Source organism: Odocoileus virginianus, chromosome 21, assembly GCF_023699985.2.
Source record: "Odocoileus virginianus isolate 20LAN1187 ecotype Illinois chromosome 21, Ovbor_1.2, whole genome shotgun sequence".
NCBI classification, from domain to species: domain Eukaryota; kingdom Metazoa; phylum Chordata; class Mammalia; order Artiodactyla; family Cervidae; genus Odocoileus; species Odocoileus virginianus.
In genome coordinates, this window is record NC_069694.1 from 4001918 (window position 1) to 4017824 (window position 15907).

A 15907-nucleotide genomic window follows, 5' to 3' on the forward strand; every position below is an offset into this window, starting at 1 on the left:
TCCTCCCATTCAGGACTGAGGCAGCCACTAACCAGCGACACCTCCTGTTCTTACCCCCAACTTATTTATGAGCATTGGTCTCTTGCCTATGAGTTTCTCTTTCTATATTTTTATATCGTGGACTCAAGCCTGTATTTATAATACTGAATCCACATTAAGTGATAGATGCTAACACAGTGGTATTTTGAAGTTTATCCAAAATAATAAAGAAATGTACCATTTCTGGAGCCTGAAATGGAATACATATCATTCAGATGAATTTAATTATTCAGATAATTCTTATTGCACATCTCTTGCTGAAATTAAAATCTGATTAATGATAACCAACTGCAATTTAAAATCAAGGAGCTAGATTTAGCTAAGAATTGTGAATTATATCTATTTGTATTTCTTCAAATAAACTTTTACCTGGATAACTGAGAACTAAATATGTACATGAGAGGTTTATATTCAGAATATCGTTGTGGTTGTTGTTATTTTAATTCACTAGAAGAAACAACATAAGAATAATCTCATCAGGAATGTGAATGTTGAATGCCTGGCCACAAAAGTCTGGAAAAGGAATACTAAGGCTCCAGAAACTTCAGTGCGTAACCGAGAACTTAAGAATGTGTGATAGCCCCTCAGAGAGAGGAGAGAGACTCTTGGTGTCAGGGTAAAAGCAGGAAAGAAAACGGCTGATTGCTCAGTGATAGCACTGGGGCTCACCCTTAGAGAGACTCGCGTGGGATGTGAGCGCTCCCAGGACAAGGCAGCGCTCGGGCGCGTCTGACTCTGGACCCCGTGGACCGCAGCCCCCGGCCCTCTGTCCCCGGCCCTCCCGGACAGGAGCTCTGGAGGCGCCGCCGGCTTCCCCTCCAGGGCGCCGTCCTGACTCAGGGATCGAGCCCGAGGCTCTGGTGTCCCCTGCATGGGTTGAAGGGTTCTTTCCCTCTGTGCCCACGGGGAAGCCGTGTACGCTAAACTGGGTTTATTTCGTGAGAAGCAGAAATTCATGGACCATGCAGGGAAAAGGAACAGAAAGAACTGATCACTCCGAGGAGCAAAGAAATGGCTCCGCGAATCTGCAGACTTGAGGAAACATCTGCCTCGGCGGCATCTTCAGACGCAGTGATGGGGAAAACGCACACTTGGATTCTGGGGAGAAGAAAGAGAACCGACGGCGCCAGCCGCGAGCGAGCGCGAGCGCGTTCCTTCAGGTCCGCGAGAGCGGCTCTCAGGTATGACCCCCGAAGTCTGCAGTTCTCCAGAGTGGCTTTTTCTTCACCGATGTCAGTGATAGCGTTAAACAGGCACTGAGAGATTAACAGTCCCTTCAGGAATGAAAAATTAAAGTAATCGGAATGATTAGAAGTATCAGAAACCTAACACAAATATGCAACAAAAATTTCCTCTGCATTAAAGATTTCTATCTGAAAGCTTATGTGTTCAGAAAAATAAACAAATTAAAAAAAAACCTTTTCTATTTTATGTCCCTAGAGAGCCCATAAATATTCTGAATTTTATAAAATTACTTTGGTCTTTGAATTGTGTTAATATACTCTGAAGGATGGAAAACCATGCACTAGATACAAAGTGAAGCATAGTATTTTCTAACTTGAAATGGAAATCAATTTTCCCATAAGATATACTGTTTCTGCTGAAGTACCAATGGTTAATTGATGTTTACACTTTCTAATAATTTTGATAATACTTAATTTCTAGTGGCTTATAATCCTATTACACATTACTTTATTTAACTAAGTAAATATGTTCTTTAATATTAACAAATGATCTTTTCATAGTAGTTATCTATTTTTCTACCTATTCGTTTATCTAAAAGTATTCTAAAATTATAACCTAATACAAATACTGAGCTATATTGCAGAAAAAAGGAGATAATTACCTTTGCCACTGATCCTAACTTTATAAGTTTTAGTACAAGCATATTTATGACAGGAAGATTATGTTTTGAAATTATCTGCACCAACATCTGTGACTTTTTGAGCCCCAGGAATCTCTAGGCAATTCCTTGATGATAATTGCAAAAACTGTCCTAATAAAAAATTCTTTTATAGTGTCTAATCTTAATTATCTGAATTAAAATAGCATTTATTGGTAAGCTTTCACTAACCACTCCAGTATTCTTGCCTCAAGAATCCCATGAACAGTATGAAATAGCAGTATCTACTAAAAGTAATTTTCAAAAATATTCTCATTTTATTTTGGTTCACCAGAAGGATAACAAAATTAATCTGACTTCTTATAAAAGTGTTCCCTAGAGTTTCTCAAAAAATGTAATTTTAATTTATATTCTTAGTTTCTATTTGACCAAATTTTCAATGGATTATGGACTTGGTGAGGTGTGTGTGTGTGTGTGTGTGTGTGTGTGTTGTGTGTATGAATGCTTTAATTTTTCCTTTACAAATCACCCTGGATGCTGCCCTTACAGTACATTATTTTCTCAAAATCAGTCTACCTTTCCTTATTTCTGTATATGAGATAAACCTTTAGTCTCAAAATATTCTTGATTCTTCCTCTTTGACAAAATGAATCTCTCTTTTCCAACATAAATCACAAAGGCATTGCTAGGACGGACATAAACTTTGAAAAGGCAGGAGTAATCTCTAAAATATCCTAAATGATTAAATATAAAATAAACTTGAGAAAACAATGCCTTCTTTAATTAAACTGCAACTTGAGTCTATGTTTAAACTAAGAAAACAATTCTATCTACAATACATGTGTGACCTATAAAGATTTTTTCCCCCTCTGAGCTGCCTGTGTGAACAGAAAAAGCTTAGATGAATATTAACAACCAAGTTCCATTTGGAAATTTCTCTAACTCATGATCTATATTAAGACTCTGTCTCTGTGCTGGACACTGTGAAAGTTGCTAATGAAGTAAGAGTACTCTTAAGGAATCAATGATCAGGTGATAAGCAACTGCATATATAACAGAACATAAAATTGACATAGGGAAGGTCAAAGCATTTAGTTCTATGTGTGAAGCAAGGCCTCAGAAATTCTTACCAAAGAAGATGGCACTTTAGCTGTACCTTGAAAAGAAGAAGGCGTTGCCTACATTGACAGTACTGGTAGTAAGGAGAAGAAAACAGCTAGAGTATATACCTTGAGTTTAAATATATATATATATATATATATATATATATACACATTGATTTAGGAAATTAGTTTGCTTTTGCTTAAGCCAGCATTGTAAGGAGCAACAAAAAAGTAAAAGATTGTAAAAGCTGAAGAAGTTAGCACTAAGGAGTTGACAGATCCTGGAGGGTTCTATCTACTGTGCCAAAGAGCTTGGATTTTGTCCTAAGCAACAGATGTCAGCAATTTTTTAATTCAAGAGAGGAATTTGTTATGTTCCTATTTCAGATAGAGCTTTTGTCTGCAGTGACGAGGACAGATTGGAAGAGGGGAACCTATTGATGGAGAGACCAGTTGCACCCACAGTCCTAGTGAGAGGTGATGAATGTATAATCTACAGAGACTGTCATTAAAGTAGAGAGGAGCAGTTAGATATAAGATGTCAGGGAAATAAAATTTATAGGACTTGGTGACTGATTGCCTTAGGATTTAAGACAGAGGTGGCTACATAAACTATATCCTGAAGTAGAATTTGGGTGAATAATAGCAAATATTTAGGGAAAGATAAAGTTATCCTTTTGTTTATATTGTGTGGGAGGTATTTTGAGGCCATCTATTTACAGATCCCAATGGAAAAGGAGTACATCAAGGCTGTATATTATCACCCTGATTATTTAACTTATATGCAGTGTACATCATGCGAAGTGCCAGGCTGGATGAAGCACAAGCTGGAATCAATATTGCTGGGAGAAATATTGATAACCTCAGATATGCAGATGACACCACCCTTATGGCAGAAAGTGAAGAGGAACTAAAGAGCCTCTTGATGAAAGTGAAAGAGGAGAGTGAAACAGCTGGCTTAGAACTCAACATTCAAAACACTAAGATCATGGCATCCAGTCCCATCACTTCATGGCTAATAGATGGAGAAACAGTGGAAATAGTGACATACTTTATTTTCTTGGGCTCCAACATCACTGCAGCTGGTGATTACAGCCATGAAATTAAAAGACACTTACTCTTTGGAAGAAAAGCCATGACCAACCTAGACAGCACATTAAAAAGCAGAGACATTACTTTGCCAACAAAGGTCTGTCTGCCCAAAGCTGTGGTTTTCCCAGTGGTCGTGTACGGATGTGAGAGTTGGGCCATAAGGAAGGCTGAGCGCTGAAGAACGGGTGCTTTTGAGCTGTGGTGTTGGAACAGACCCTTGAGAGTCCCTTGGACTGCAAGGAGATCCAACCAGTCCATCCTAAAGGAGATCAGTCCTGGGTGTTCATTGGAAGGACTGATGCTGAAGCTGAAGCTCCAATACTTTGTCTATCTGATGTGAAGATCCCACTCATTAGAAAAGACCTTGATGCTGGGAAAGATAGAAGGCAGGAGGAGAAGGGGACGGCAGAGAACAAGAATGGTGGGATGGCTTCACCGACTCGATGGACGTGAGTCTGAGCAAAGCTCCGGGAGATGGTGAAGGACAGGGAAGCCTGGCGTGCTGCAGTCCATGGCGTCACGGAGTCAGATAAGACTGAGCAACTGACCTGAACTGAATATGCAGGTCCAGAATTTAGAGTACAAATTTGTGCAGTAAATATGGATCAGTGTGTTAAACATTTATTGAGCACCATTATGTAGTAGGGAGTGTTCTGAGGATGCATTATTTTTTTTCATTTATTTTTATTAATTGGAGGCTAATTACTTCACAACATTGCAGTGGGTTTTGTCATACATTGACATGAATCAGCCATGGAGTTACATGTATTCCCCATCCCGATCCCCCCTCCCACCTCCCTCTCCACCTGATTCCTCTGGGTCTTCCCAGTGCACCAGGCCCGAGCACTTGTCTCATGCATCCCACCTGGGCTGGTGATCTGTTTCACTATAGATAATATACATGCTGTTCTCTCGAAACATCCCACCCTCGCCTTCTCCCACAGAGTCCAAAAGTCTGTTCTGTACATCTGTGCATTATTGAATGATCTTTCACTCAAGGAATGTTTGGTCTGTTGCATCAGATGAAATATGATAATCAATAACAGAAGTCATCCTAATAGAGATGGATAATCATTTTTGTAAAAATTAAAAAGAGAGCTATAGAAACAGGTAAAGAATAAGAAAGGTAAACTGGAAGAGCAGAGGAAAATCACAAATGGAATCTTGGCCAATATTAATCTTTAAAGGGCATCACAAGAAGAAAAATGCAAAACTGAATAAAAATGTTTAAAACATAAAAAAGAGAACTAGAATTTTAAGCTAGAAATTGAGATCTTGGAATCCAAGAAATAAGAAAAACCAAGAACATTGATCAAAAAATGTTAAATGTTGTGGATCAAGTATATTTCAATTTTTTAAAAAATGTCAGATGTTAAATAGTCAAATAATATGAAAGACAAAAATTGGAATTTAGCTATTGGAATTTAGCTGGCTTGCAAATAACCTTTTAGAGAGTAATTTCAGTAAATTAATAGAGGCAGAAGCTTGATGGCAGAAGGGAAAGAAATGAATGGAATCTGAGGTCTCCCATTTTGTAATAAAGGCAGCAAGCATGCTCTTAGCCACAAGTTTGCAGTGGAATGATGGAAAAAATGTTGCAGAGACAAAGGAGTTTTAAGTTTGCAAAGACATGTTTTATTGCATGTGAAAACGCAGTGAGGAGGGACAGAGCAAGAAGAATCAAAAATATAATAAGGAAAGAACTGATGAACAGTGACCTATTTTATGAGCAAAGGAATAAAAGCCAGAAATCTTTTTTCAAAAATACAACTTGAGGGATTTGCTTTGAACTTGAGAAAAGAAACTACTTTTTCCCGGACTGCTTGAAATAGAATAACAATACATAGATAAAGAGAGATAGATAGGTAATGGATAGAAAGACAGATAGATAGATAGATAATAGACTAGACAGAGAGAGAGTTATCATTAACACTAAATTTAAATCCCACATTTTAAGGTATCTATACAGAAGGTAGATCCTGTTTTCAAATTGAGAAAATATCCCCACTTGCTTACACAAGATAAAATCTACCTCTTTCCTTAATGTTTATTTGATGTATGATGTTTTTGATTGCTAAAAAAGATTAGCTGCTATAACCCTTTTAAATTGAATGACCTAGCAAGCGGAACATTATATTGGTCAATTGCACATGACTATAAGGGTGACTGCATTTAATACACTAGCATAATTGCAAATCTGCTCTTAAATTATTGCCCACATCCTTTCTATTAAATGACTTCATACTTAAGAAAAAAAATCAAACAAGTTTTACCAGTAAGATAACTTTCCTGCTATATTTTAATACAGTGTCTTTTTTATTTTTAAATGTCATTTATATTCATTAGGATGGTGTGAATCTTTATAACTCCACCAGGATAACTAAAACACATCTCAAGCTTAAATATCTTAAACAAAACTATTGCTATTCCCTCTATCTTCTATTTATCTCAGAAAATAGCACTACCATTGACCTTGGTGCTTAAGCCACAAACAAGCAAAATAATTCTCACAATAATTCTCAACTCCTCTCTTTTTCCAACATAATACATAATACATAAATCCACCAGCACATTTTGCACGTGATAGCTTCTTACATCTCCAACAGGATGCATAAAAGTCAAGCCAGACTTACCTAGATTATTGCAATAAGTCTCTTCCTTCCAGTCTTGACCCCAGTTGGCATAATAATTCACATTTCAGCTTATAATTCTTTTTAAAACCTGAGTTATATCATATTCCTTCTTTCTTGAAACCTTCCAAAGGATTCTCGTACAATAGACAAACTACAAAGCCCCTACCATAACCTTTGGGCTCCCCTGATAACTCAACTGGTAAAGAATCCACCTGCAATGCAGGAGACCCCGGTTCAATTCCTGGGTTGGGAAGATCCGCTGGAGAAGGGACAGGCTACCCATTCCTGTATGCCTGGACTTCCCTTGTGGCTCAGCTGGTAAAGAATCCGCCTGCAGTGTAGGAGACCTGGGTTCAATCCCTGGGTTGGGAAGATCCCCTGGAGAAGGGAAAGGCTACCCACTCCAGTACTCTGGCCCAGAGAATTCCATGGGCTAATGGACTATGTAGTCCGTGGAGTCACAAAGACTCAGACATGACTGAGCGACTTTCACATTTCACACTACCATAACCTGTAAAGACCCGTATGGGTTGATCCTTGACTATCTTTTGAACTTCATCCCATACCTTCCTTCTCTTTGATGGTCATATTCCCCAGTACACCAAAGATGCTTTTATTGCTGGGCCTTTCTCCAGTAAAATCACTGGTCTCTGCCTGGACCAATGCTCCTTTGTATCACTGACTTCCATTCAGTCGTCCTTTTTTAATGGAGATTTTTTCTGACAAGCTTTAAAAAATAACTTCCACTAACTTCTATCCTCTTACCCAGCAATAGTTTCTTTCCTAAGCATTTATCAGCAACTGACCCTCTCTCCTTCTATTAGAATATAAGGTCTACTAGGGTGGGGCAGAAGTCATAGTTTTGTTGAGTGTTGAATCCCCAGTTCTATATGCTAATGATGCTGTGCTAAGTTGCTTCAGTTGTGTCTGACTCATTGCAACCCCATGGACCATAGCCGCCAGGCTCCTTTGTCCATGGGATTCTTCAGGCAAGAATACTAGAGTGGGTTGTCATTTCCTACTCCAGGGATCTTCTTGACCTAGGGATCAAACCTGGGCCTCATCAGCTTCCTTTGTTGGCAGGCAGATTTGCCGCTAATGACACCTGAGGAACCCCCATGCTAATGGCACTGGTGATCAGTATTTGTTGAATAAATGAATGAAGGAATATTATTTTCTGTTTGGAAATCTACTTCCTGATTTTCCTTTCTTGTCAATTTGAGCAGGGTTTGAAGATAGATGCTGGTGTGAAGAGAGGAAGTAGGACTGGGAGAGCTTGCAGACCCATGTCTGTGATTATTGATTATTTTATAATAATCAGTTTGTTGGACTGAAACTGACTAGAAAGCCAAGGGCTTGCTTAGAATGTGAAGAAGTGACATAAAAGCAAGGTCAGAGAGAGATGATTGAAGACATGTAAAATTATGTCATAGATATACAAGGTTCAGATCTGTTCAATAACATCCTGTATTTATTAAAACATATGAGGATCAAAATGAACCACAAGGTTCAAAAAGCAGCAATTTAATTATTTATATGTATTTTTAATATTATAATATCATATGCTAAATTTAATATGATATTAATTATAAAGTAAACCTTTCAGCATACTTGCTTTATATTTGTTTGTTTGATTACTGTTTTTATTAGTGGCTATTCAAAACCTGCTTCAGTTCACAAAGATCACAGATAAATGGATTGGTTGCCTACTGAATTTCTGGGTATAATGAAGTTGTCTAAACTCTATGAATTTTATTTTGGATTCAATCCCAGTTATACCACTTATAAATTGTGTGACCAGGGGAAAGTTATTTAGACTGTTCTCATCTATGAAATGTGGATACTAATATATTATTTCATGGGTTGCTATGATGATAACATGAGATGATATACCTAAAATGTTTAGAACAAGATTTTGTAGGCAATAATCCTTAAGTAAACTTAATATATTATTAACAACACTTTGTGATAGGTGTTTTTCTTATCTAAATTCAGAGTAATGTTTCTCTGTTAGGGAATTAGTGTTTATGTCCCCTCAAAATGAATATGCTGGATTCTAATCCTAGTGATGGTACTGGGAGATGGGGCCTTCGGACAGTATTAGGTCATGAAAGTGAAGCCCTCATATGGGATCAATACTCTCATAAAAGGGATTTCCCAGGTGGTGCTAGTGGTAAAGAACCCCCCTGCCAATGCAGGAGGCATAAGAAATGCAGGTTCAATCCCTGGGTCCGGAAGATCCCCTGTAGGAGGGCATGACAACCCACTTCAGTTCTCTTGCCTGGAGCATCCCTTGGACAGAGCAGCCTGGTGGGCTATGGTCCATAGGGTCACACAGAGTTGGTCATGACTGAAGCGACTTAGCATGCACGTGCCCTCATAAGAAGAGGCCAGAAGAGAGCTAGCTCAGTCTCTCTCCACCACTAAAGGACACAGGTCAGTTCAGTCGCTCAGTTGTGTCCGACTCTTTGCGACCCCATGGACTGCAGCACGCCAGGCCTCCCTGTCCATCACCAACTCCCAGAGTTTACTCAAACTCATGTCCATTGAGTCAGTGATGCCATCCAACCATCTCATCCTGGGTCGTCCCCTTCTCCTCCTGCCCTCAATCTTTCCCAGCATCAGGGACACAAGAAGATAACAATCTGCAACTGAGATGAGGGTTTCTGCCAGAACCCAACCACCTGGCACGGTGATTTCACTCTAACTCCCGGCCTTCAGAACTGGGAGAGGAAAACTTCTGCTGTTTGTAAGGTATCCATTCTATTATACTTTGTTATACCAGCTTGAACTAAGACACAACACTTTCATATAGAGAGGATACAACGTGTTTTCCAAAGATCACATAGTTAACAAATATTAGAGCCAGAATTAAAACCCAAATAGATTCACTCCAGAGTTCACATTCTTTGTTTCCTGGTCAGTTCTTAGAGAGGCACCAGGAAATATGAATTGATTTTAAAATATGCATGTATTTTTCCCTGAAAATACTTGACTGCTATGAAATAGAACAAACTGAGCAAACATGGAATGTGAGCGGATTGTCACTTAAAAACAGAAACCAGATTTGCATTACTGTAAATAATATGCATAATATTTACATTGCTGTAAATATAACATACATTTAAATTATATTTAATGAAAATGTGAAGGAATTTCCACCTTTAAAATTAGTCTTGGTAAAAATTTATGAAACTTTAGATAGTCCTGAAATCATAAATCTGATTTAATTTTGAGATCTACAATGAGAATTATTTTAAAAAATATTCTTAAACTATCTGCCAATTATTGCTACTGCTAAGGATCAATGATGTTCCATAGAATACCCCGACCTCTGCTGTGGGCCCATGTTGAATGTCAAGCCTATAGAAAAGACAGGTTCACCAGAATTACAGATCCAAGGTGCCAGAAGGGAGAATATAAGCACTTTAAAAACACAATTGTCATAGTTTGAAGAAAGGTATTCTTGTGTAAAGCTGAGATAATGTAATGAGAATAAATCATAAAGGTTGCCTTGAATTCAAAGAATTAAGTGTACAGTGTAAGATTAGGAATTGCTATTCTGAAATTTGTTCACAAGAAAATGTTCCGACTTCTCAGCTGAGCCTAGGCCAAGTATGATTCCTCACACATTCTCAACAGGCTTTCATCCCTCTTCCACGATGACTGTGATCCTTAATTTGATGTGTCAACTTCGCTGGACCATGAGGTGCCCGGAATATTTGGTTAATTGTTATCATTATGTAGGTTTGCAAGGGTGTTTTCTAATTAGACTAACACCTGAGTTGGTAGAAGACATACGATCCTTCTCTGAGAAAAACGGACCAGTGGTTAACTGGTGCCTCACCTCGTCACAAACTAAGAAATCTTGTTGCCTCCTCCTCACATCTTCTCCTTGTTTCAATAAAGAAATGACTCTTCCTCAATCAGAGGCTAATTTATTCTTCTGCACGCCACAGGCTATCTCCTCAAGAGTACTTCTCCTGTTTTCTGCTTTTTCCAGTATCCTCAGTTTCCCCTAGTGCTTATGACCTCATCACCATGCAGTTTTCCTGCAGTCCATCCCACTAGATAATGACTGCAGAAGGAAAACACAGTTCATTTACTTCTTTCCTCAGTACTGTGTGCTAAGTTGCTTGAGTCCTGTCTGGCTCTTTGTGACCCTGTGGACTTCGGCCCTCCAGGCTCCTCTGTGCATGAGATTCTCCAGGCAAGAACACTGGAGGGGGTTGCCAGGGCTTTCTCCAGGGGATCTACCTGACCCAGGGATTGAACCCGTGTCTCTCATGTCTCCTGCATCGCGAGGCAGGTTCTTTACCACTCAGCCACCTGGGAAGCTCCCTTTCATCAGCATTAATTTATGGCCACACATTCCGATGGATTTTCTTCTAAACATTACAGTCGCACTTCCGCAAGCCTTACGTGCTCTAATAAAGCTTCTTTCCCCCAGTAATCAAAGATAACTCCGTCAAGGTTTACAAAGACCTTCATATTGAAAAATTTATTTTGAAAGTACTGTTTTCAATATGTTCAGGCTTTCTGTAGCATCCCATGAAAGTCACAATGCCTCCCTTTATGAGATGTCCTGTTTTCAGAACACACCACTCCTCTGGTTGTTCTTTCACTTCTGTCTCCTTAGCACGTTTTCCATCTATTCATCCCTAAATGTCTCCAACCCTCAGTAATGAGTCTTTTTCTCTCCCCTCTTAGCAGCTTCTCCCTTTGCATTAAATACCTTAATTTCTATGGATTTAAATAAAATCTTTATTATATATGGTCCTTTCAGCTACAAATAACAGAGTCCCCAAGTTGTATTAGTTTAAATAATAGAGGATTAGTTGAGTCAATTAATCAAGTCAAGAAGCTACCTTGCAACTGATACTGTTTCGATCTTTATCTCATGGTTGCAAAGTAGCTACCGCATTTTGAAATATTCTATTCTTATACAATAGCATCCTGAACTGAAAGCAGGAAAGAAGCCTGGAAAACTTTTTTTCCCTGATGTCTCTGTATAACAAGAAAAATAACATTAATGGAATAGAAGACTTCAGAAATATTTCTTATGTTTTATTGACCGGAATTGGGTCACATGTTCATTCATAGACCAATTGTTAATGTGAAAATATTTGCCATCATTTGATTAAAATCAAACTATTTCAACTTCCTGGCCTTAAAACAGTTTCTGAATACATTTGGAGTTCTATTAGATGCCTACCTTGAAGTCATTTCCCTCTTGATTTTTAGAAATAGAACTTTTTTTTTTTCTTTTTATGTATCAAGATCCTAGCTTAGGGGACTTCCCTGGAGGCACAGAAAGGGGATGTTTAATCCCTGGTTGGGGAACTAAGATCCCATATGCCTTGTGGCCAAAAAACATAGAAGCAATATTATAACAAATGTAATAAAGACAAAAAAATCCCTAGATCTGTAAGAAAGTAGATCCTGCACTTTGTCTAGAGGTGAAGTTATGGCTAATTTTGCACCAATAAAAAGAAAAGGCATTTTTTGAGGGACTTCTGGGAATACTTTTGGAACTCTCATAAAAGGGTGGTGTGCGCCAAAAGGACTTCACCCATGCTGCTCCCCGTTTTCCTACCTTTGAACGTGACATGATGGTTAGAGTTGCCACAGTGAACTTGCAGTCACAAGGGGAATATTAAACATACACATACACACACACACACACATTCCCAACATTGATTTTTACCTTTACCTTGCCATGAACTAATGCCTTTACCTTTACTTTGCCATAGTAAGACTTTACCTTCAGAATTCCTGCTATATGAGTAAATTAATTCCCAGTATTTAAGCCACTATTTGTTAGGCATTTTGTTATTTACTGAGATAGCATACCTAACTGATACACCATCTATATTCTGTTGGCTTTCTGATCTACATTTCTAATACCTCTGTGAGCTGTCATATCTTTCGTACAAGATGATTATTTATTAGATAATCAATGAAATTTAAAAAAATGTAATCTCTGTTAACAGAATCTCTCCTTGACATCTACAACTGGATGTTTCAAATCCAGTGTAGTATAGTCAAATCTGGACTCTGAATTCTATACCCCCCGCTTTAGAACTTATTTCCTCCCACATAATCTTTAGGTAAATATGACAACATCCACTGTGGTAGGTTCTCCAGAGAAACAAAATCAATTATCAAGATTACAAAGAATTAGCGCCCGAGATTGTGGAGACTGAGAAGTCTCAAATTCAGCAGTAAGCAAGCCGGGGACTCAGGAGAACTAGTGGTGTGCTTCCAATCTAAGTCTGAAGGCCTGAGAAATAAAACAGCTGATGGGATATGTTCCAGTCCAAATCCAGGTCTGAAGGCAGGAAAAGAACAATGTTCTAGCTCAAAGGTAGACAGACAAAGCAAGTTCTCCCTTCCTCAGCCTTTTTCTCCTCTTCAGGTCATCAGTGATTGGATGTGGTCTCCATCCACACTGGGGAGGACAATCATCTTTACTCAGTCTACTGATTCAGATGTTAATCTCATCCAGACATATCCTCACAGACACTCTGAGAATAATGTTTAGATCAAATATCTGGGTACCCAGTGACTCAGTCAATTGATAACAGAAAATCGGTCATCCATTCCATCATTTTTAAGCCAATATTTATCTGTGATTATTCTATGGAAAGTTCCACTGCTCTGAATTTAAAATTTATTTTCTATTATGATGTTCCAAGCCATATATTTAGATTAATGTTCTTTCTTCACTTTCATTTTCTATGACTTGTTCATTATTACCCACTGATATCCAGAACCAAATGGAAAACATTTTTGCTTTTCTTTATTTTGACTTTGTTTTAGTATCTGAGACCATTTATGTGCCTTTACATATGATTATTTATTCTACCTGGAACACTCTTTCTGCTCTTAACTGGCATTGTTCTTTCTTTTTTTGCAGGTCCTTAACAAGGGTATCCACAGAGAGATTTTCTCTGATATTTGTACTTAATTCAGGTTTCCCAGTTATTTGCTATCACAGGACATTTTTCTTTTACTTCATTGTATTTATTGTGACAATGTATTTAAATAATTTAGTTAAATGCTGTTAAAATACTTTTAAGTAATCTATGCTATAGTACAGGAAACTATACTAAGTATCTTGTAATAACCTATAGTAGAGAATGTATATATATATATATATATATACTTTATGTATATATATGTATAACTGAATCACTTTGATGTATACATGAAACTAACTCATTTTAAATCCACTCTATTTCAATAATTTAAAAAAGTAAAAGTTGAAACCAAAAATAAAATACACTAAAAGAAATTGGATAATTGTTATTTAAAATGTTTTTGTTATATGTGTTTAATGTCAGATACTAGGATGGCTACAAACTATGTGTGATATAGAGTACCTGCCATTCTCAATGGCATTCAAATTCAAGTTTAAATAAAAATTGCATATCTACTGTTATGTAGGGAAGATCCTTGAGAAGGAAATGACAACCCACTCTAGCATTCTTGCCTGGGAAATGCCAAGGACAGAGGAGCCTGGCGGGTCATGAAAGAGTCAGACCTAAGACTTAGTAACTAAACAGCCGCCAGAACTGTTCTGTAACAAATGGCCCAGGACTTGGTGACTTAAAACACCGAACTGTTACTATCTCACAATTTCTGTGACGTGGGTATCTGGGTGAAGCTTAGCCGGGTGTCTCTTGTTCTGGGTTGCTGGCAAAGCTGCAACTGGGGGGAAGGCTTAAAAACTCACTCCCGTGGTTACTGACAAGATTTAACTCTTCCCACCTCATTGGACTAAGGTCTTTGTTTCTCCTTCACTGTTGGCCAGCAGTTTGCCTGTTTCCTGCCACACCAGCTCCTCGTGGGAAAGTGCACAACAGGTCAGCTTGCGTTCCCTCCAAGGAACTAGTGAGGGAGGGAGAATGGCAACAGGTTGGAAGGCACAGTCCTTTTGTAGCATTATCAGAAAATACTATTCTACCACTGTTGCCATACCCTTTGTTTGTATCAAGTGAGTCTCCAGGTCTGACTCACATACAGTTGGAGGGGATTACACAAAAGCGTGAATACCAGTGGGTGGGAATCTTTTGGTGCCATCTTAGAAACTTCCTACATCAAGCATGATACTTCAGAGCTCTAAATTTAGTCGTTATGTTGTGACTTTGCCTAATGTTATGTATTGTCTAGAATTTAAGACTCATAACATATATTCAAGCGTTTCTCTAATATTGTATCAATCAGCTTCCTGCCTATTGCAGGTTCATATTAGGCACCTGTGGTAGATGGAATAATGCCACTCTCTCTCCTCCTATCCCCCTGGAAAAATGTCTACATCCTAATCTCCTTAACCTTTGAGTGTTACCTTATATTGTAAAATGAAACTTGCAAGTATTAAGGATTTGGGGATGGAAGTGTATCCTCTATTATCTGAGTGAATCCAGTGTAATCACAAAGGTTATTGTAAAAGGGAGCCAGGAGGAATAAAGTGGAGGAGATGTGATGCTGAACCAAGAAATTGAAGTGATAGAAGGAAGGGACTGCTAGCCAAGGAATGCAGGTAGCCTCCAGAAAATGAAAAAGATATGACTTTAATTATACCTTATAATAATTATACTTGGGAGAACTAAAGTGAGTAGCTTGAAAAACAAGAGAATTAGACACCATTCCAATTAAATACTTACCAAAGCATGACTTAAAAAACACCAGTGAAAAACACGAGCTTTGAGCTTTCCAATGACTGACTGATGTAGTAGGTACTGAAAGAGTTCAAAGTTCCTTTTAAATCTAGAATTTATGATATCATGATTTTTAATTAATAGATTGTAAATAAAAATTTTCTATAATATCTTTTAAAATATAAGTATTAGGTCAGCTGCACATGTATCTAAATTTAAAAATATATGCACACATTTTACAGAATTATGTGCTATAAACAAATCAGTTCAATAAAGTACACTTCAATAATCAAATTCTGCTTTAGAGAAAGGTAAAACATTTTAGCATTTCCTGTTATTTTGTAATTCACTAAGGAAAAAGAGATTGAAGTATATGTTTAAATTTTATCCATATGCAAATGTAATTTAATACATTTTAGAAAATCTGCTAAAAATACTTCTGCAGCTTTAGATAAATTCACTGAGGTTCTTGAAATACGTGTTTTGTATGCTCCTGTAATTTTATCTTAAAAGACTCTGAAGACTATTTTCCAT